The sequence below is a fragment of the Mus musculus genome, chromosome 18 (genome assembly GCF_000001635.26).
Source record: "Mus musculus strain C57BL/6J chromosome 18, GRCm38.p6 C57BL/6J".
In the NCBI taxonomy this organism is placed as follows: Eukaryota; Metazoa; Chordata; class Mammalia; order Rodentia; family Muridae; genus Mus; species Mus musculus.
In genome coordinates, this window is record NC_000084.6 from 51,242,230 (window position 1) to 51,261,222 (window position 18,993).

At 37.9% G+C, this 18,993-nt stretch overlaps 1 protein-coding gene and 1 non-coding gene across 2 annotated transcripts in view; one reads left to right on the forward strand and one right to left on the reverse strand.

Moving 5' to 3' along the window:
• Prr16 (proline rich 16) overlaps positions 1-18,993 on the forward strand; it is a 186,744-nt gene that overhangs the window by 124,332 nt on the left and 43,419 nt on the right. The window lies entirely within an intron of this gene.
• On the reverse strand, positions 11,940-12,046 carry Gm25739. The gene has a single exon (XR_003952705.1). It is a non-coding gene; the product is annotated as a U6 spliceosomal RNA (small nuclear RNA).

Sequence of the window (18,993 nt, forward strand, 5' to 3'; positions counted from 1 at the left end):
ATCCAAATGTAAAATTTTGCTTTGCTTTACTAAAAATTCAAGGATATTTGTAATTAAATGAAATATGAAACAATAGAGGGAGCATCAATAAGATTTTAAAAATGCCCTTTCTCAAATTCCATCTCATGTTAGTTCCTGTTGAGTTCCATGAAGGTTGGGGTTCTCTCTGTCTCTGTCTGTTTCTCTCTCTCTCTTCTCTCTCTCTCTCTCTCTCTCTCTCTCTCTCTCTCTCTCTCTCTCTCTCTCTCCCTGTCCCTATCCCTCTCTCTCTCCATGTCCCTGTTCCTCTCTCTCTCTCCATGTCCCTGTTCCTCTCTCTCTCCCTCTCTCTCTGTCTCTGTCTTCTCAGAGCCAATCCATCAAGTTGCTCCATGAACAGTTAATGAATAAATGAGTGAATAACCAAATAACTCTTCCCTATGTTTTCATAACTAACTTGAATAATTACATTCAACAGCACCAGTGTTTGCAAAGCCGAACTGTTACCTTAGGTGTACGGTAGGAAGAGAATTTGCATCTTCCAGGGGCAGCATTCTAATACCTCTAGATTGAACATAACTTCACAGCACACGAATTAAAGGGGTCATTTGGAACTCAGAATCTTCAAGCTGTTTTCAACCAAGAGTTTACCTAGCCTCTGCCTCAATATTTAATCACTTTGATAGAGCAGTTTTTGGTTCATATGAGCTACTTATCCTATTGGTACCTAAGACACCAAGTGGGAGTGTCTGGGAAGTGAGATTTCTTCACTTATTTGAAGATTACTTTTTTTTTTTTACCTTCTATTTAGAGGCCATTGCACACTGCTATGCTGAATGGGGTGTTTATATCTGCATTGTGATTGACTGCCTCTTCTGCCTCTTCTTTTCCGTATTACCATACACAGAGCTGGTATTAATATTTCCATAGGAATTGAATAGAAATACTCCACAATATTCAGTCAGAATTGAATGCTGATTATAAGAAAGTTTACAGTGTTTGCTATAGTATTCAGTAATACTTGCTTAAATGACCCATACGCAGAGTTTTCATGTTTTTACTCATGGTATGTGACATGGCATTTATTTCCTTCAAAGAAATTTTCATCTTTAGACACTATACTTTTTTATCTATATCTATATCTATCTATATCATCTATATCTATATCATCTATATCTATATCATCTATATCTATATCTATATCTATTTCTATTTCTATATCTATCTATCTATATCTATATCTACCTATACTTCCTTCCACCAACCTATGCTTCATGCTCCCCAGCTATTCCACACATAACTTCATCATCTTCTTTTATCATGATTTGGAAATTCTAAAGTAAATATTAGTGCTTTCAGTACTTATTTATTTTTTAACAAAATCCCAATAACTTGCCCCCATCCTTCCATCTCATATGATCAAATAGGGAAACAGAGCCCTAGGTGGGTAGTGACATCAGGACACCAGGAAATGCCTGTGAAGCCCTGTCCTACCTTTGACATGCTTTCAGAACTATAAATAGCCCATGGCAATACTTCTAAGAAAATGCAAATACATATAATATTTCTGCTCACAATTTGCACAAAAGGTGTTATTATCAAGATCTGTTTGAATATTAAAATTACTAAGAATCATGAATATCATAATTAACCATCATACTAGTTACTATTATGTAAATCACCATATATTTTAGTCTTTTTGTGTTTATATTCTTAGGGAGGAGGTAGCTATAATAATAATAATTATGAGTTACATCAACATTTACTTAAAACTCTAGCTAAAAAAATTAAGGAATGTTTATTGTATTTATTAAATTACAGTATTAAAATTTTGCAGTGGCCAGATTAGTTTGTACCCCTTACAAACTCACAGTTTATAAACAAAACTTCTATGTTTTCACAACTGTCTTCTTACATATTAACGATGGCATACTAATTTGTCCTTTTCAATATTAATATATGTGATAATTAAAAACTAAGTAAATTAAGTGCTCATTTATACTTAAATATTGATTTTTGCAAAGAATTTATTGTTACCAGGGGAAGGCCTTGGTGGCAGCACAAGTCATCATGAGGCTCTTTATCGTTAAGAGCTCCTTATGAACTGAAAGCATGTGAGGTCAAGCATTCTTTTGCTGAAGTTTTCTGTTTTTTTCATCACAAGAAAGCTGCCAGAGAGGGTTTTATTGGTTTCAGTATTTTTCTGTGTAAAAGAGACTATAGACCTATTAATGAAGCACTAATGCTTCCGAGGTAATCATTTGAGACAGTGCTTATGGTAGAGGTTAAATGTCCCCATTTTAGTAAAATCTAAAAGATGCCACGAGCAGTCAACTATTGTACTAGAAGAGTACATTTATTAGCTCTGAAAGACATAAGGTATCTTGTAATCTCAAGCACTGTGGGTATGCGAGCAGGTTTGCAGTGGCTGCAACCAGTTACAGCTCTTGTCTTGCATTGTACAGCATGATGTGGAATGAATTCCTGTGAGGAATAATTTTTCCTTAAGTTTCTTTTAAACAATTTCTCTATAATAAATGGGAGGCTATAATTGATGAATAATTTTTGTCTGTGAGATGATAGTAATTATGCTTCAAATTTTATTTCTTAATAGTGTGTGTATTAAATGGGTAGACATGTGAAATATGCAAGTAGTGCAGACACATATGGAGAAAAGAGGATATATCGGAGGCGTTAGTAGTGTCCTTCCACTAAGGGTTGCTAGGGATCCAACTCAGGTTATCAGGTTCCACTGTAAGCCCTTTCACCCACTGAGCTCACTTGCCTGCCCATTAGTTGCACTTTCAAACAGTTAGATGGGAGCTGTGTTGTGAGTCTAACATTCATTTTAACTCATTCTAGTTAGTATAAAATACGAAGAGACACTATTTGGAATTTATCTATGCTAATATTCTTCTTTGGAAGTGACTTCAAAAAGACTTTATAGCCAGGTTAAATGAAAACTGTTTAATGATATTATATAGGTACAATTTGATCTCTCTCTATGTTACGCAAGACCCATGGAAATACAATTGGAACTACTGTGGTTTGCCTACTTTTAAAATGAACAGTGTGAATTCACCATGAAGTTTCACAATTTTTATTTCAAATTTCATCACTAAAATTAACTTACCAACTTATATTTGGCAAGTCACCTACTCAATTCGAATTCCTATGGCCTATTTAGACTAAATTCCAAAGACCTATATTTGGTTTAGTGAACCAAAATTTTAAGACACCATTTCTGTGTTTTGTTGTTTAGTTTTATTGTTCTTTTTCCAACTCTACACAAACCAGGGTCATCTGGAAAGAGGGACCCTCAACAGAGAGTATATCTCAATAAGATTGGCCTGTAGGTAAGCTTTCTTGATGGATGATTGATGTGGGACATCCCAGTCCACTGAGTGATACCATTCTTAGCCACCTGGTCCTGGGGGCTATAAGGAAGGAGGCTGGGGAAGTCATAGGGAGCAAGCCAGTAAGCGTGCTTATATGGGCTCTGCATCAATTCCTGCTTTCAGCTTCATGCCTTGAGTTCCTGTCCTTAACTTCCCTTCATGATAAACTGTATGCTGTAAGAGGAAATGAACCCTATAGAAAGTAACTAGGGCGCGTATCTCCTGCCAACTTCAAAAGGCTTTTATGGAAATGCAGACCAACATTAAAAATTTGACGCTTACCTTTTTTTTTTTTTACTGTAATGAAATTTTACTATCTATAATATGACAAAGTTTTCTTATACACAGAAGGACCTTGATTAAAGTAACTAATATTTGAGGGTAAAAATTGGTATTGCATTAGTAAATATATTTGGAAATGACCTCATGAAGATGTGATATGGAGTCAAAAAGAGCAGTCTCCAAACTCAACATTTTGTGTAGTTTAAATGTTTCATGTCCTTAATTAAATAATGAAACAATGCTTAAACTAAACTATAATTTTATAGTAAAACATTCAGAGCTAAATATTTAACCATAAATTTAGTTCAGTGTGCTAGGAAAGATAAATTCACTGCTGACATAAATTTGACAGGCAATATTTAACTGAAGTAGGACTTTGTGAGAATTAGTGACAGGAAAGTCCTCCAGTGTCCTGTCATAAGGAATATCAGTTTTCCTAAAATATATGAAATATTTGCTGCATTGAGCCAGAGAGAGAAACTATTGTATGATATAGTATTGATTTTAATCATATTAGAAGTTCCAGAGGATCAAAAAAACCACAGTTAAATATAATACCAATTATCACTCAAAAATGTTTTTTTTTATTATGCTTGGATTCTAATGAAATAGATTCAGTGGACTGTATTGAACTCTGAGACAGAAGAAATATTCCAAGTGTCCAGTTCAAAATATAACAACATAGTCTTCTGATAGCTTTATCATTCTTAGTTAAGCTAAAATTGAATAGTTTCAGGAAATCTCAGATCCTATAATTCTTTTATGCCATACTTAATAACATTAAGTTTATTAAGTATACATAGGTTCTGTATTAGAAATAAGATAGGAAAGGGTTAAAAAGATGTATTCAGCTTATGAGTATAAAAAGAGAGAGCAAGTCTTTGCTCTGTAATAGTATGGAACAAACTGGAGGAAAGCTAGAAATCAATAAACTATAAAATAAGAATGTCAGATCATAGTAGGGAGAAGCTAAAATTGTATTAGGTCAAAACTGAAATAATACTGAATAATTATCTGACTCTCAAAGGAAGGAAGGCCAGACAAATTGGTGAGCTTGGTAAACAGGCTGTTTTGTGAACTAAAAAGAAGATGAGAAATGGATAACAGAAATTTGAAATATTATGCAGTTCCACAATAAAACAGAAAATGAAATTTATCTTAAATGCATTTGTCACCAAGAGTGACCTTGAATATGATAACAGTGACGAATTATGAGCTTGGTGACAGCAAGGCCAGCGGCTGCAGCAGCTGAGGGAGCAGATCAGCCTTGTGATTATGTTGCTGTTCTCAGAGACAGGGCAGGTGATTGATCATCTGTAGAAAATGCGCTCATGAGGCGGGGATGCTTAGTTTTGTTGTCAAGTCAAAACAACTAAAGGAGTTATGTCAGAGCATCACTGTTTAAGTCCCCCTTAATCAGCAAGCAAGGCTCCATGATACAGGCCAGCTACAATCCCTGATGGCTAAGTGACCACCAGCATTTGTGTTTTTTGCTGAATCTTGCTTGTGTTTTCTCAGTCTTTAAATACGAAAGGGCCCTACTCCTGTTATTCCCTCCCCTCGACCCTCCTTCCCTTTTCTCTTCCTATACTTCTACTCTATTTCTTGCTAATCTAACTTGGTATCTAACAGCAGATATATGATGAACTCCTAAACATCTAGCTTTAGTCCCTGCCTCTCCCTGAACTCAGCCCTACTCACCCTTATTGCTTAATGAACACCTCACACACTCCAAAAGCTTTGTGGTTTTGGTGTGGAGACCACAGCCTGTATGCTAGCAATGATACCCCAAGGCAGCATCAGCATCACTGAGGCCCATCTTTCCTTGCAAGCCTGACTTCAAGGTCTTCAAAAGTATCAGTGTAGTATAGTATATATGCAGGGAATGAAGGAGAGCCTGTACCTCTGGTTTTTCCCTTCATTCAATCTTGAGTTACTTTAGTTTGTTTACCCAGAAACAGAAAAGCTACAAAAAAGGTCTTATTTGTCACTCTGATATTGTCTTCTGAAAGCAAAGCATGACAAGAGTGTAATCTTTAAAAGTCAGCTCTCCATATGTTAGCAACTTCTCACTGTTTAAATGTACTTTTTGCATGATTTCTTTTCTTTTTTGTTCTCTAAAGTTGAGGTGTCAGAATAGAATTTGATTTGCAGCAACTTAATGGTAGTGCTTCAAAAGGGTACAGTGTGAAGAAAACAATAAACGTGAGTACTGTTCACTTATGGACACAGAATATCCTGTAGCGTGGGGTTAATGCGGGGAAAATCTTTCCTATAAAAATGAAAGGTAATATGAAATAGTGCTTTGACTGCACAACTACTCAGCTTTTTTATTTATTTTTTTGCCTGTTTACAGAATATTCTGGTATTTGAAAAGATGCTGGCCCTGCAGTTTTGTGGGGGAGAGAGGAAAAAAATAAAGAACCAATCACCATAGTCCTCAATAGTGAGTGAAAGCGGCAGGGGCACTGGGAAGGTTGAGGATAGAAAGGTATTGGGATTTAACAAGAACCAAGGTGGCAAATGAACTGTATCTGCTGTTCTCAGATTTTCTCGGGTAAGTTTAGGTAATTATTGCCCGTGTTCCAGCTCATTCATGTTGTAACATTGATGTGTCCCAGGGTCTGATTTCCTGGGATGTACTGGAAAGCAGTTTGCTGTCTAATGGATTCTGTGTTGACAGTGTTTGCATTCAGAACCCAGCTTGACCTCCGATTAGCTGCGTGCTTTGGGCACATCGCTCACTTTATCTGTCTGTACATGTGGGTCTTGTGCTATTTTAAGCATCAAATAAGATAACTGGGCTAACAATACTCTATTATCAGTTTAATGTTTACCTCTGCTTTTATCTCCTATTTCTCATTATTCTCTCATGTCGTGGATCTCCAAGTATCAGATTAGAATATGATTTTTAAAGGAGGAGTTAGTAGAAATCATACTTAGTACTTTTTGTATGGCTGATAACAATCTAGGGTAGGTAAAGAAATGGTTGTGTCTAGTACCAACTGACCATGCTTCGCCTTGCTTTCTAGGAGTATCTAAGAATATTTCATTTCCATTCCCATCAGCCTTTTCTACTTTGAGTAAATGAAGTGACTTAGCATGCTATGATATAAATGAAGTGACTTAACATGCTATGATATAAATGAAGTGACTTAGCAAGCTATGATACGACAAACCAGAAAGCCGGGTGCCAGGTTTGCAGCTCAGCTCCACACTCAGTAAAGTCTGCTGCTGGCTAAAGCCTCAGTGTCTCTGTGCCTTCATCATCTCCTCTGAGATAGTAGACTTGACTCCATAAGAGCAATAAGATAATAGAAGAGGTTACAAGTTTTTAAGATTTAGCTGTTTCTTCTGTTTATAAGGAAGAGTCTATATTTGTTAACTCAATTAAGTCGAAACACATCATAGCACTTTTTCAATTTATTTCTATTCCCTTTCTTCTCTTGTGTGTTTAACGTCCTATTATCATGAGATTTTGATGATAGGAATTTAGTCATCCTTTGTCTCTAGGTCCAACAAGATGCTGTCTTTAAGAGTCTCTTTGAGTTTCTACTTCCCTAGTGGCTTTGTGGTAGGAACTAGATTGGAAAATAAATATTTTGCCCTTTCATAGAAAAAGACAAGCTGCTTACCAGCTTCCTGTATCAATCAAGAAGGAGGTTTGCATCTCTGAATGGGAACACAGACTCAGAGAACTAAGAGTCGTATTTGTTAGCAATACTACTCACTTATTCCCAACATGAGTGGCACATAGACACAATAGTCCCATCCTTCAAGTACTGTGCTAATTGTGATTTACACAATTTAACCCTCATGGCAAGCTTGCAGCACAGTCACTGTCATCTCTATTCTACAGTGGGAGAAATCATGAAAGCTATTGTCTTAATGTTTACTGCTGTGAACAGACACCATGACCAACACATTTCTTATAAGGACAACATTTAATTGGGGTTGGCTTACAGTTTCGTAAGTTCAATCCATTATCATCAAGGCAGGAACATGGCAGCATCCAGGCAGACATGGTTCAGGAGGAGCTGAGAGTTCTACATCTTCATCTGGAGGCTGCTAGGAGAAATCTGACTTCCAGGCAGCAAGGACAAAAGTGTATTAAAAGCCACTCCCACAGTGACACACCTACTCCAACAAGGCCACACCTTCAAATAATGCCACTCCCTGGCTCAAACATATGCAAATTATCACAGATACAAACTTGCCTAATTTTATACACAGAATATTGGAAGCTCAAGGAACACAACTCCAGCATGCATTGACCAACGTTTAAGTCTCTCTTTACTGTTAATTGTAAAACATTTCCTAAGCACCAAGAAGCTCTAGCTGTATGCTCACTGGATATTACTTAAAGCCAATGACCTTTACCCAGAATGCTTGGGAACACGCTTCCAGATTTTAGAATATTTGCACAAAATTAACAATTTAGCATTCTTAGTCTTAACATGTGAGATGTACATTTCTCCTGAATCCAGATATATAAAACATTATGTTGGCTTCAAAAGTTTTCAGATTTTTGAGCATTTGGCTATCACAATTTTAGACTAGGGATAGTCAATTTGGATCAGTTTACTCATATATATTTTTCCTGGTTTTAATTTTGCTTTTGCAGAATTATTCACCATACCTGAAAATGGAAACAATCTAAATGCCCATCAACTGATATTATGATAAAAATATGATGTATTCATACAATGAAAAACTATTTAATGATACAAAGAACCAAATACTTACACATGATATATAGATCAACCTAAAAATATTTGCACTAATTAAAAAAAAAGCCAAAGAGACCATATAACATTTTTGTATCATTCCATCTACATAAATTATTCAGAAAGTAAATTTATGAATCAGCAGTTATATTGTCAGTGTTTAAGACTAGGAGTTACAATAATGTGGCCGTGAAAAGTCTTTTAAGGTGACATCAGCTTTCTAAAGCTGTCAATGTCCACACAAGATTCAAAAATGTATTAAATTATTTACCAGAGAAAAGTCACGCATGTTTGGATGACTTTTTACCCCATGCTGATTGTTCCTCATTAAAACTGTTAAAAAAGAAAAAAAAAGAGAGATAGAAACAACCAAACAGAATTTAAGTTTTCAGCATATTTGCCTTTTGTCTAGAGTTGACATTATAAAAAGGCAAAAGGTTATTTTCATCGATCTAGCATAAAAAACATATTGTTGACACAATAGGAAAATTTACTTGCTTAGAATTAGAATATCTAATTTTGAAAATCAATATCTGAACTTCATTTAGTGCATCTCCTTAATAAAAAATGTTAAGCTGGAAACTATATTGTGCTATTAGATTTATGGACAGAGAGCCTGCAAGGTATAAAATAAAAATCCTAATCTGCACCCCAGGGAGATAAGTAATGCATCTCTTTAAAGTCAGCTTCATTACTCAGCTTCACAAGGTTCTGTTTTTGATTTTCCATATAATTCTATACAGGGAAATTTATCATTTTCTTCATTTACAAACCAGGCAACCAAGTCTCATTGGAATTAAGCCCAAAACATGTAGTTTTACATACTTGAGACATGGCTGGTACTCAGTTTTTCTTAGTCCTAGTTACACAGGATTCCTCTTTGCTGCCATTGGTTCCAGCAATAGCTATCTGCCAAGCATTGCTTAATTCTATCAGTCTGAGGGTAGAAATCATGTGCTCTGAAGCACTCGTACTGATAGCATCCTATAAGATACCTTTACTATTATAAGTTAGAACTGCAAGCAACAGAAGTTTCAAATAGGACTCAAAGACCAACATCCCCTGAGACTGTTTAATATGCATTACTAGGCATCTTGAGTGGACAGATGGAGAACATGATGAACCCACACACATCATACCCACATGAAATAGTGTCCCCAAATGCATCATTGTTCATTTCTTACATTCAAGATTTATTAAAAACTATTAAGAAAATATGATTGATTGTGTGACCATCGCTGTGCCTGGTCACACAGGAAAGTACAAGGATAGAGCCTTACTGCTGCTTTGGCTCAAAAGGTGTTACTGAACACTGGCGTTTCATCAGGCTTCTCTTCCAAGAATATTCTGAACCATACTGATGCTTAAATGCTGTAAATCTCAGGCCATTCCTTATGGGCACAAATCATTGTTCAAATAAGAGAGACCAACCAAATCAAAGGCTCCCAAATCCTCCATTTTTATTCCATTTTGAATGAAAGGAATACTACCTTTAATTTCATTTTAAGCAGTGGATTTTACCTGTTCCATCTCAGCTGTATTTGCCATCTCTAGTGTTTATTCCGGGGCTAACATTCTTCCTTTACAGCAATATGCACACTACCATCACTTCTTCAATTGCTTTGGTTGCCTTGTGAATTTATGTTCCTTGAATGTGAGGATGGATTGCTTCCCGGATGGTTGAACACCAAGCTTGGCTTCTTTGATTTTTTTTTTCACCTGCCATTCCTCTGTTTTCACCTCATGTTGTTTTTCCTTTTGAATTCAGACATCATCAATGTGCTGACAGCCAAGGAATAAAGACAGGTATCTGTTTCAGAAAGGGCCATGCACGGGAACTATGTAAACATGTTTTTTTTCTGGTTTCATTTATTCTGTTTTTAGGACAGTTATTTTTTAAATACGAGAAATAGTTGGGCTGCCCTAATGTAAAGCACATGTACTGGCTAGCCTGCAGACATGGGCTCCACATCTCCGAGCCCACGCCTAACAATAGATTCTGTTTGAGTTCTGGTTCCTTGCCAGAGCCCTACATTGCACATCCAAAAGTCTGGGAAGCAATCATTGGGTGGGAATTACTTTTCCCTCCAAAGGCTTTTAAAAGAAACAATAAAAGTTATGAACAAGAGAGATTAGATTTCCCTCAAATGAAGCAGATCTTTATCCTTCATATGGCTAATGAGTTGGTATGTCTTTCAAACCCTCCGTTCGCAATCCTGGAGGTGAACCGTCCATTTTCATAGTTGAGTTCCCTTAGCTTCTTTGAGGTAGACAGTTGTTTACCTCAGGAATCAGTCACCCTGAGAGATTCTCTTTGGGTTTCTATATATTCTTATTTCTAAATTCAACATTTAACATTCTCAGTAAGTGCTTCTACAGGTAATTGCAACAACAAATGTTAGAACACACTCATTCTGTTCTCTGTTGTGCTGTTTTTGACTTGTATAGTTTTATGTGTCATGAAGTAATTGCTGAGACTATTATTCAAAGGAGGCCTACTTAGATTTAGGTATGTCCTCTCCAGGTCCCTTACTGATCTTTCCTCGACACAGTCTAATGACTCCATGTCTGTATTCTTAATGTACACCGAGGGCTCTCCCACTTGCTTTGTTTCCAGTTAGGATCAGTTGTTACTTCATATATATTTATTTCATGCCAGTCTAGGAAGTGGTTTACCACTGGGCATAAGAGGTCAGACAGTTGTTTCTTCTCCGCACTTTAAAAATCTTAATCCATTGCTTTCTGGGTTCTGTCATTGCTTTTGAGTAGTCTGATACCAGCTGACAGCATAAAACTATCACTTAACAAATTGTCAGACTTTGTTCTCAAGATGTTTTTCCCATTGGTCATTGGCAGTTATGACTATGGGCTTATGTTTTCTTCTAATACACATCATTCTGTATTTCTTTTTTTTAATTTTTTATTAGGTATTTTCCTCATTTACATTTCCAATGCTATCCCAAAAGTTCCCCATACCCACCCTCCCACTCCCCTACCCACCCACTCCCCCTTTTTGGCCTTGGCGTTCCCCTGTACTGGCGCATATAAAGTTTGCAAGTACAATGGGCCTCTCTTTCCAATGATGGCCGACTAGGCCATCTTTTGATACATATGCAGCTAGAGTCAAGAGCTCTGGGGTACTGGTTAGTTCATAATGTTGTTCCACCTATAGGGTTGCAGTTCCCTTTAGCTCCTTGGGTACTTTCTATAGCTCCTCCATTGGGGTCCCTGTGATCCACCCAATAGCTGACTGTGAGCATCCACTTCTATGTTTGCTAGGCCCCAGCATAGTCTCACAAGAGACAGCTATATCTGGGTCCTTTCAGCAAAATCTTGCTAGTGTATGCAATGGTGTCAGCGTTTGGAAGCTGATTATGGGATGGATCCCTGGATATGGCAATCACTAGATGGTCCATCCTTTTGTCACAGCTCCAAATTTTGTCTCTGTAACTTCTTCCATGGGTGTTTTGTCCCCATTTCTATGAAGGGGCAAAGTTTCCATTCTTTGGTCTTCGTTCTTCTTGAGTTTCATGTGTTTAGCAAATTGTATCTTAAAAATACGGAACACTTCATGAATTTGCGTGTCATCCTTGCGCAGGGGCCATGCTAATATTCTCTGTATCATTCCAATTTTAGTATATGTGCTGCCGAAGCGAGCACCATTCTGTATTTCTAAAGATTTTCATTTAATGTAGAGTGTTCTCCACTTCCATTCTTCAGATAATAATGAGTTCCCCATTTTCCATCCATTTTCCTTATTTTATTTTCCCTCTCTTGCTCTCCATATTCCTACTTCTATGATACATCCTCACTTATCATTGAACAGTGTGCAGCTCTGTTAGATTTGATTAATTGTCTCATGAGTCCCATGTGTTAGAGTGTGGCCACTGTCCTCTGACACCGAGAGGATGAACAATCTTTAAGAGGTAGAGCCGGGGTGTGGGGTAGAACAACAAGGTTGTTTCTGAATGGAATATTGTGATCCTGCTGCCCCAGAGACCCCAAAATAACAGAACACCAGTTCATGGGCTTAAATTTCCAGAGCTATAAATGGAAATGAGTCTACTCCCTTTCAAGCTGATGGTCCAGGTGCTTGTTGCAGACACAGACAGATGGCCAGCACATTACCTAACTATCTTATTTCCGTTGCCTCTGTTTTTCTACCCTCTTTTCTCTTATCTATGTCCATCGTCTTCTCCTCTTCAGATGTACATCTCAGTTTATATTTAATCACTTATATTTTATTTATATTTATGTATAGTATGTTATTCTTTGGGAAATGAATTCCTTTAGTTATTTTAAGCATGCTATTTTGCCATTTCTCCACTTGATAATCCTAAATCCTTGAATTCCTATCATTACTATTTGCTTTCTGTAAATTCCTTGCCCCATTATCTTGTTCTCTTATGCATTTGGTCATTTTTAGTGCAAGATTTTCTTACCCTTTAGAAGTCTTGAATTTCCTATCTTTGCCAGGTGCATCTATGCTATTGACAGCTTCTCTGTTCCTCAAGTTCATGGTTTTCTGGTTTAGACTTGCTAAGACATATAAACTTTATAATTAGAATCCTGAGCAATTTTTTAGATCAAAATAAGACAGAGAGATGTTACTTTTACTCCTCCACCCCATCAAAGTACCGGAAACTTTCCTTATATACCTCATTTTTCCTGACTTGCTTTCCCAGGGTGCAGCTGTTGCAGGCTCAGTGTTCCATGCAGGTGTCTCCACCTCCTCACTGTGTCTGCACCATCTGTTTCCTTTCCGAACAAACCTAGAAACACATCTTGAGAGAACTTTCTGCTTATCTAATCTTCCTAATCTGGTAAATATTGAGAAGCACAACTCTCTCATGCTCTCTAGTAATTTAGATATGCTTCCTCTAATTCAACACCAGCACACTAATAAACAGATTGTCAACAGTTGTCCTTGATACATAGCATGAAACAAGTGACCATAAAATGAGCAGACAATAAAGATATATCTAAGATACAAAGCTTCTGAGAACACTTGCTGACTTTAAAAACAGACGACTCATCCTTATACCAGTACAATCGAATGTATTGATTTTTAAAAGCTGCTGATTGTAGGAGATATGAAGAACTCTAGTTATAATTGTAACTATACAGGACAGCTTAGAAGATTCCATTTTTGCAGAGCTTAGCTTCTGTATCTATTTCTTCTGTGTCTGTGTCTTCCTAGATTTTGCTTTTTTTCATCTCATTCTGCTGCACACTGGAGCTGTGACGAAAGGATGGACCATCTAGTGATTGCCATATGCAGGGACCCATCCCATAATCAGCTTCCAAATGCTGACACCATTGCATACACTAGCAAGATTTTGTTGAAAGTACCCAGATATAGCTCTCTCTTGTGAGAATATGCCAGGGCCTAGCAAACACAGAAGTGGATGATCACAGTCAGCTATTGGATGGGTCACACGGCCCCCAATGGAGGAGCTAGAGAAATTACCCAAGGAGCTAAAGGGAACTGCAACTCTATAGGTGGAACAACAATATGAACTAACCAGTACCCGGGAGCTCTTGTCTTTAGCTGCATATGTATCAAAAGATGGCCTAGTGGGCCATCACTGCAAAGAGAGTCCCATTGGACTTGCAAACTTTATATGCCCCAGTACAGGGGAACACCAGGGCCAAAAAGGGGGAGTGGGTGGGTAGGGGAGTGGGGGCGTGGGTATGGGGGACCTTTGGGATAGCATTGAAAATGTAAACAAGGAAAATACCTAATTAAAAAAATATTCTATGACAGCTTCAAAAGAGCTGAAGCAGAAGCTCAGTAAATCAATAAATACACATATTTCCTATTACAACTTAAAAAAAAAACAAACCTTGAAAAGGGGGCCCTGAGTTGGTGGTTTCATTGCTGATTTGCTTTGAAAGACACGTGTCTAGTCCTGGTTTACAAGGGATGACATAAACATCAGAGAAACTTGTAAATGTTCCAGATGCTTGCCAACATCCTTGTAAGTTTATCAGAGTTATTGATTATCCTTGAATCTACTGATGTTGTGGACATCACAGTGATTGCTATTAGCATTTGAATTGTCTCATAGACAGTTTGTTTTATCAGCATTGTTCATGGAATTGTCAGTAATGTGGAATTTTAAAATGCAAGATTCTCTCAAATGTCTCCAAGCAGTGTGTGTGGCCAATTATTACTTACAGTGTGTATAATATAAAAAAAAAATAGTAGTTTTGTGAACCAGGCACTGAAATTTTCTGAAATTAACTCACAGACATCCATGAGTTTTACTTATAGTAACACTTACATATCAGGTCCTATGAGAGACTTCATTTTTTGTCAATATTTTCCTGAGATTTACAACTTGGCTCTATTCAGGATGGCTCAACAGTCAATCTGACCAGTTTTCTTACTTCTTTCCCTTTCTGTCTCCCTGACTCTCTGACTGATCTATCCCACTACTCTCTCTTTCTTTCATGTGCACCAACTTATACTCAGCCATAAACATATACCTTATGTACGCACACCTTGGCCTGCACACACCAATATATGAACAAATATAGTGGCCTGAGGTGTAACATTTATCTTAGAAATATTTTCGCACATATTTTCCTTTCTTCTAATCTGGAGAAAAGGAATAAAAGAGTCAAACATGGCCACTCAGTTTATAATAACGATTTGAACATAATGAATGATCTGACCAATCACATTCCCGAGGAAAGATGTGATTTGTGAGACTTGGAAGCTCATAACTCATAGATGGAACTGAATTTCTGGTGTCAATTTTGCAGTTAACTTCTAGGAGTTCTGGAATCACCACCATTTATAGTTTCTATTATCAGAAAACAACAGATTTCTCTTAAATACCAGTATTTGGTTGCTTAATTGAGCATCTGCGCCTTCTACTCACTCAGAACCATGAAATAAATGACATTTTCCCATTTTAAGTAAATTACTTTTGGGTGTTTAGCCAAATGATACAATAATGACTACTTATTAACTAATATTAGATATTTGATGATAATTTCAGCACTAAGCAATGCATTTTTATTGTCTAATATTTGTCTTTTATTTATCACAGACTTCCAAAACTCTAATTTTCAGGAAGAAAAAAAAGAAGCTTCGTTATAGTCAATTTGCTAGCGAGAGAGGTAGGGAAGGTGGGATATTCCAGTAAATAGGAAGCATTGCATTTCACTTTCATGACGCATTCATCTGTTTTATGTTTTCTGTAATCTAGCTGATTAAACCAGACAGAGGAAACATGCTATAGAAATGGCATGTATCTGCTCACAGTCTAAAGCTGCCCCAAATGATAGTGGCTTCTCTGTTCCTTTCTTGCCTTAAGCCATTCCCATGGCCCCATGCCATCAGTGTCAATGTGTTCATGTCTTTAAACTCTACAAGAGCTTTTATGTTGTTTGCATCAGTGTGCTTGGAACTGTGTACAGAAAAACCAGACACTTGAGAAAGCTTTAACAGGAAGTCATCCTCAGAGTAGATGTTTAATTCACCACCCGTGAGGTAGCTGCCTTTAAGATGATATGAGCGCAGTAAAGACTGTATATACATGGTAATTACCTATTCTGAGGAACTGGAATTCATTTTCTACAACTGTATCGTTGCACATGATAATGAGTGGCGCTCTCGTTATGGAGTGCACATTGGAATACGAATACACTGCTATTTTATTCACAGGATATCTTCCAATACTATCAAACTTAAGTGAGGATAAATGAACTCCTTACTTTAAATGTTAAAAAAGAAAAATAGAAAAGAAAAGCTAACTTTCTCAGCTGCCACTGTAAGGCATAGGCTATGACAGTAAAACTTCCAGGGTAAAGGCAAAGGAAGAAGAGCTCAGCAAACAGACATGGTTAGGGTGAGGGACCAAGCAAAACTTCCTCTTGCTTAGCATTAGGCTGAGACAAAGTCAGAATATCATCTATGTTCTGGGCACACACATCGGGTGGGGGTGGGATTCTTAATTCACATAGTCAGTGCTTGTGTCAGTGCTTGTGTCAGTAGCATCAACAAGTCAGAAATTATACTACCTGGTCTGGTGGCCATAACCAAAAATGACTGAGAAAAAAAATAAGAAATGGCCTCCTATTAAGCATCATCATTGACTAGACACACAAGTATTATATAGTTTCTAGAAAAAATGAGAGACAAGGAAAAATGAACAAATGTTGTTGTTTGTTGTCATTGTTGCTGTTGTATCTTCACTTTTCTATAAGGTATCCAGCTTTCTAAAGTACATTAAAATTCAGCATCCTGGTAGCCCAGTGACAGTGTCACAGTTTTCTTCCAGAATTAGAGCTGACACAAGAAGGTTCCTCAGGTGGAGTTTGCTATCAATGCATACGAAGAATAGAACAAATATCTATTGGTTCACATGCCCTATGTTATGTATACTGCTCTGGGCTTTCTTATGTTCTATCTCACATCCCTTCCTTCAACAGAAAACAGCTAGTGTAAGACATTGTCACTGTTTGCCAAAAGTGACTTGCCTGAGACAAATCATTCATGTGCAGCTGTCCCTTCTGATGCTGAGCTGAAGTGTCAAGCTGAAGGTGCATGGGTGCAGGTTAGATTTTAATCCCAATGTCAAGGTTACCATCTTTTCTGTATTGACTACATGTATTTGGATGACCCTGGGATTTTAAATCCAGTGCCCAACATTTAGTCCATATTTTTCCTCACGCCTTTCTATAACCTCCAACCTAGCACATTTCATTTAACAGCATGCTGTGTATTACACTGTCTACCTGATTGCTCAAGTCAGAAATATACATACCCCCAACCTCCTTGGTCTGCACACAGCACACGTTAAGTAATGCCAGGTCCTATCCATCCTCTTATCTAACTTGTCTACCATTTCTTAAATCCTTTATTCTCTTCAAGATGCTTTTATTTCTAACCTGCATGATGGGGTCATTGGCCTTACAAATCATTGTCAGCTCCATCAGAGAACAAGGAGGCTTTCAAGTATTGTCACCTTCTAATCAGATCCTATAATTTTCCCTTTAGAAGATCCTAAATACTCCCTAATTTTACTAATAATGATTTAATTAAATTTAATTAATCAATCATTTATTTTTTATTTGTGATGTTAGGACCTCCCTGTCCCCTGCCCCCACGGCTCTTCCCATATCCCATTTCCTTTTAGCCTCTGAGAATGGGAAATGGCCCTCTGGGTATGCCACTCCCAGCACATCAACTCAATACAAAACTAGGTGCATCCTCTCCCAATGAGGGTAGATAAGCCATTTCAAGGAAATAGGATCCACAGACAGGCAAGAAATTCAGAGACAGCCCCCGCTCCAGTTATTAGGAGAACTACGTGAAGACCAAGGTATACACCTGAGTTATAGGTGCAGGAAGGGCTTATGTCCAGTCCATCCTCACTCTTTGGTTGTAGTCACTGGGAGTCATCAAGGGCCCAGGTTAGTTGACTCTATTGGTCTTCCTGTGGAGTCCCTTTCTTCTTCAGATCTCTCAATCCTTCCTCCAACAGTTTCACAATACTCACTTAGCTTCTAATGCTTGGCTGTAGGTCTCTACATCTGTTTCCATCAGGTGGAGTCCTTCAGAGGACAGCCATGCTAGATCCTGTCTGAAAGCATACCAGAGTATCCGTTGTGTCAGGGATTGCTTCTTGCCTATGGGATGGCTCTCACTTTGAGGCAGTTATTGGTTGACCATTCCCTCTGTCTCTGTTCCATCTTTGCCCCTATATATTTTATAGGCCGGACACATTTTGGATGGAAGGTTTTGTGGGTGGGTTGATGTCCTTATCCCTCCCCTGGGAGTCCTGCCTGGCTAGAGGAGGTGGTGACTTCAGACTCCATATCCACTACTGGTGTCTCAGCTAGAGTCACCCCCATAGAATTCCTCCCCACCCTATCCCAGTCTCTGACACATCCTAGAGATGCCCCCCCCCCCGTAGCTGATTTTCTACTATAACAGGTTCTCAGTTGTTTGCATAACTGAGGCCTTGTTAGAGGCATCATTTTGACATTAAAACCCAGCACCCAGATGCTATATCTGCCAAACTGATGGTAAAGACCTAGGCCACAATTCTAGAAAAGTCCCTGAGCAAAAGTCCCTAAATGTACTAACCACCAACCAGGATATGGTGTTTGTGCATAAAAGGCAGAAAGATGTAAGGCTTGGGGCTAGATGATTTGAATAAGTAACCTCTGAATCTATGGGCTAGTAACAAAGTCTTCATCTTTTTTTCCAAGAAAACATATACATAGAATCAGCCAACCTGAACTTATAGGGGATCACAGAGACTGATCCCCCAATCAGAAAACCTGCATGGGGCTGACCTAGGTTCTCCATACGTATGTTTCATAGACTTTCCTGTGAGGCTTCTACAATTGGGACAAGAGCTGCCTCTAAGTCTGTTACCTGCTTTTGAGACCTTTTCTCTCTATGGTGTTACCTTAATAGAAGAGAAGATGCCTAGTCTTACTCCAACGTAATGTACCATGGATGGTTGGTATCCATCCAGTCCGTCCCTTTCTGAAGAGAAATAGAGGAGGAATTCATGCCCGACCCCTTTGGAGAGAACAAGAGAACAGGATGCAGGGGAAACTATGGTTAGAATGTAAAAATA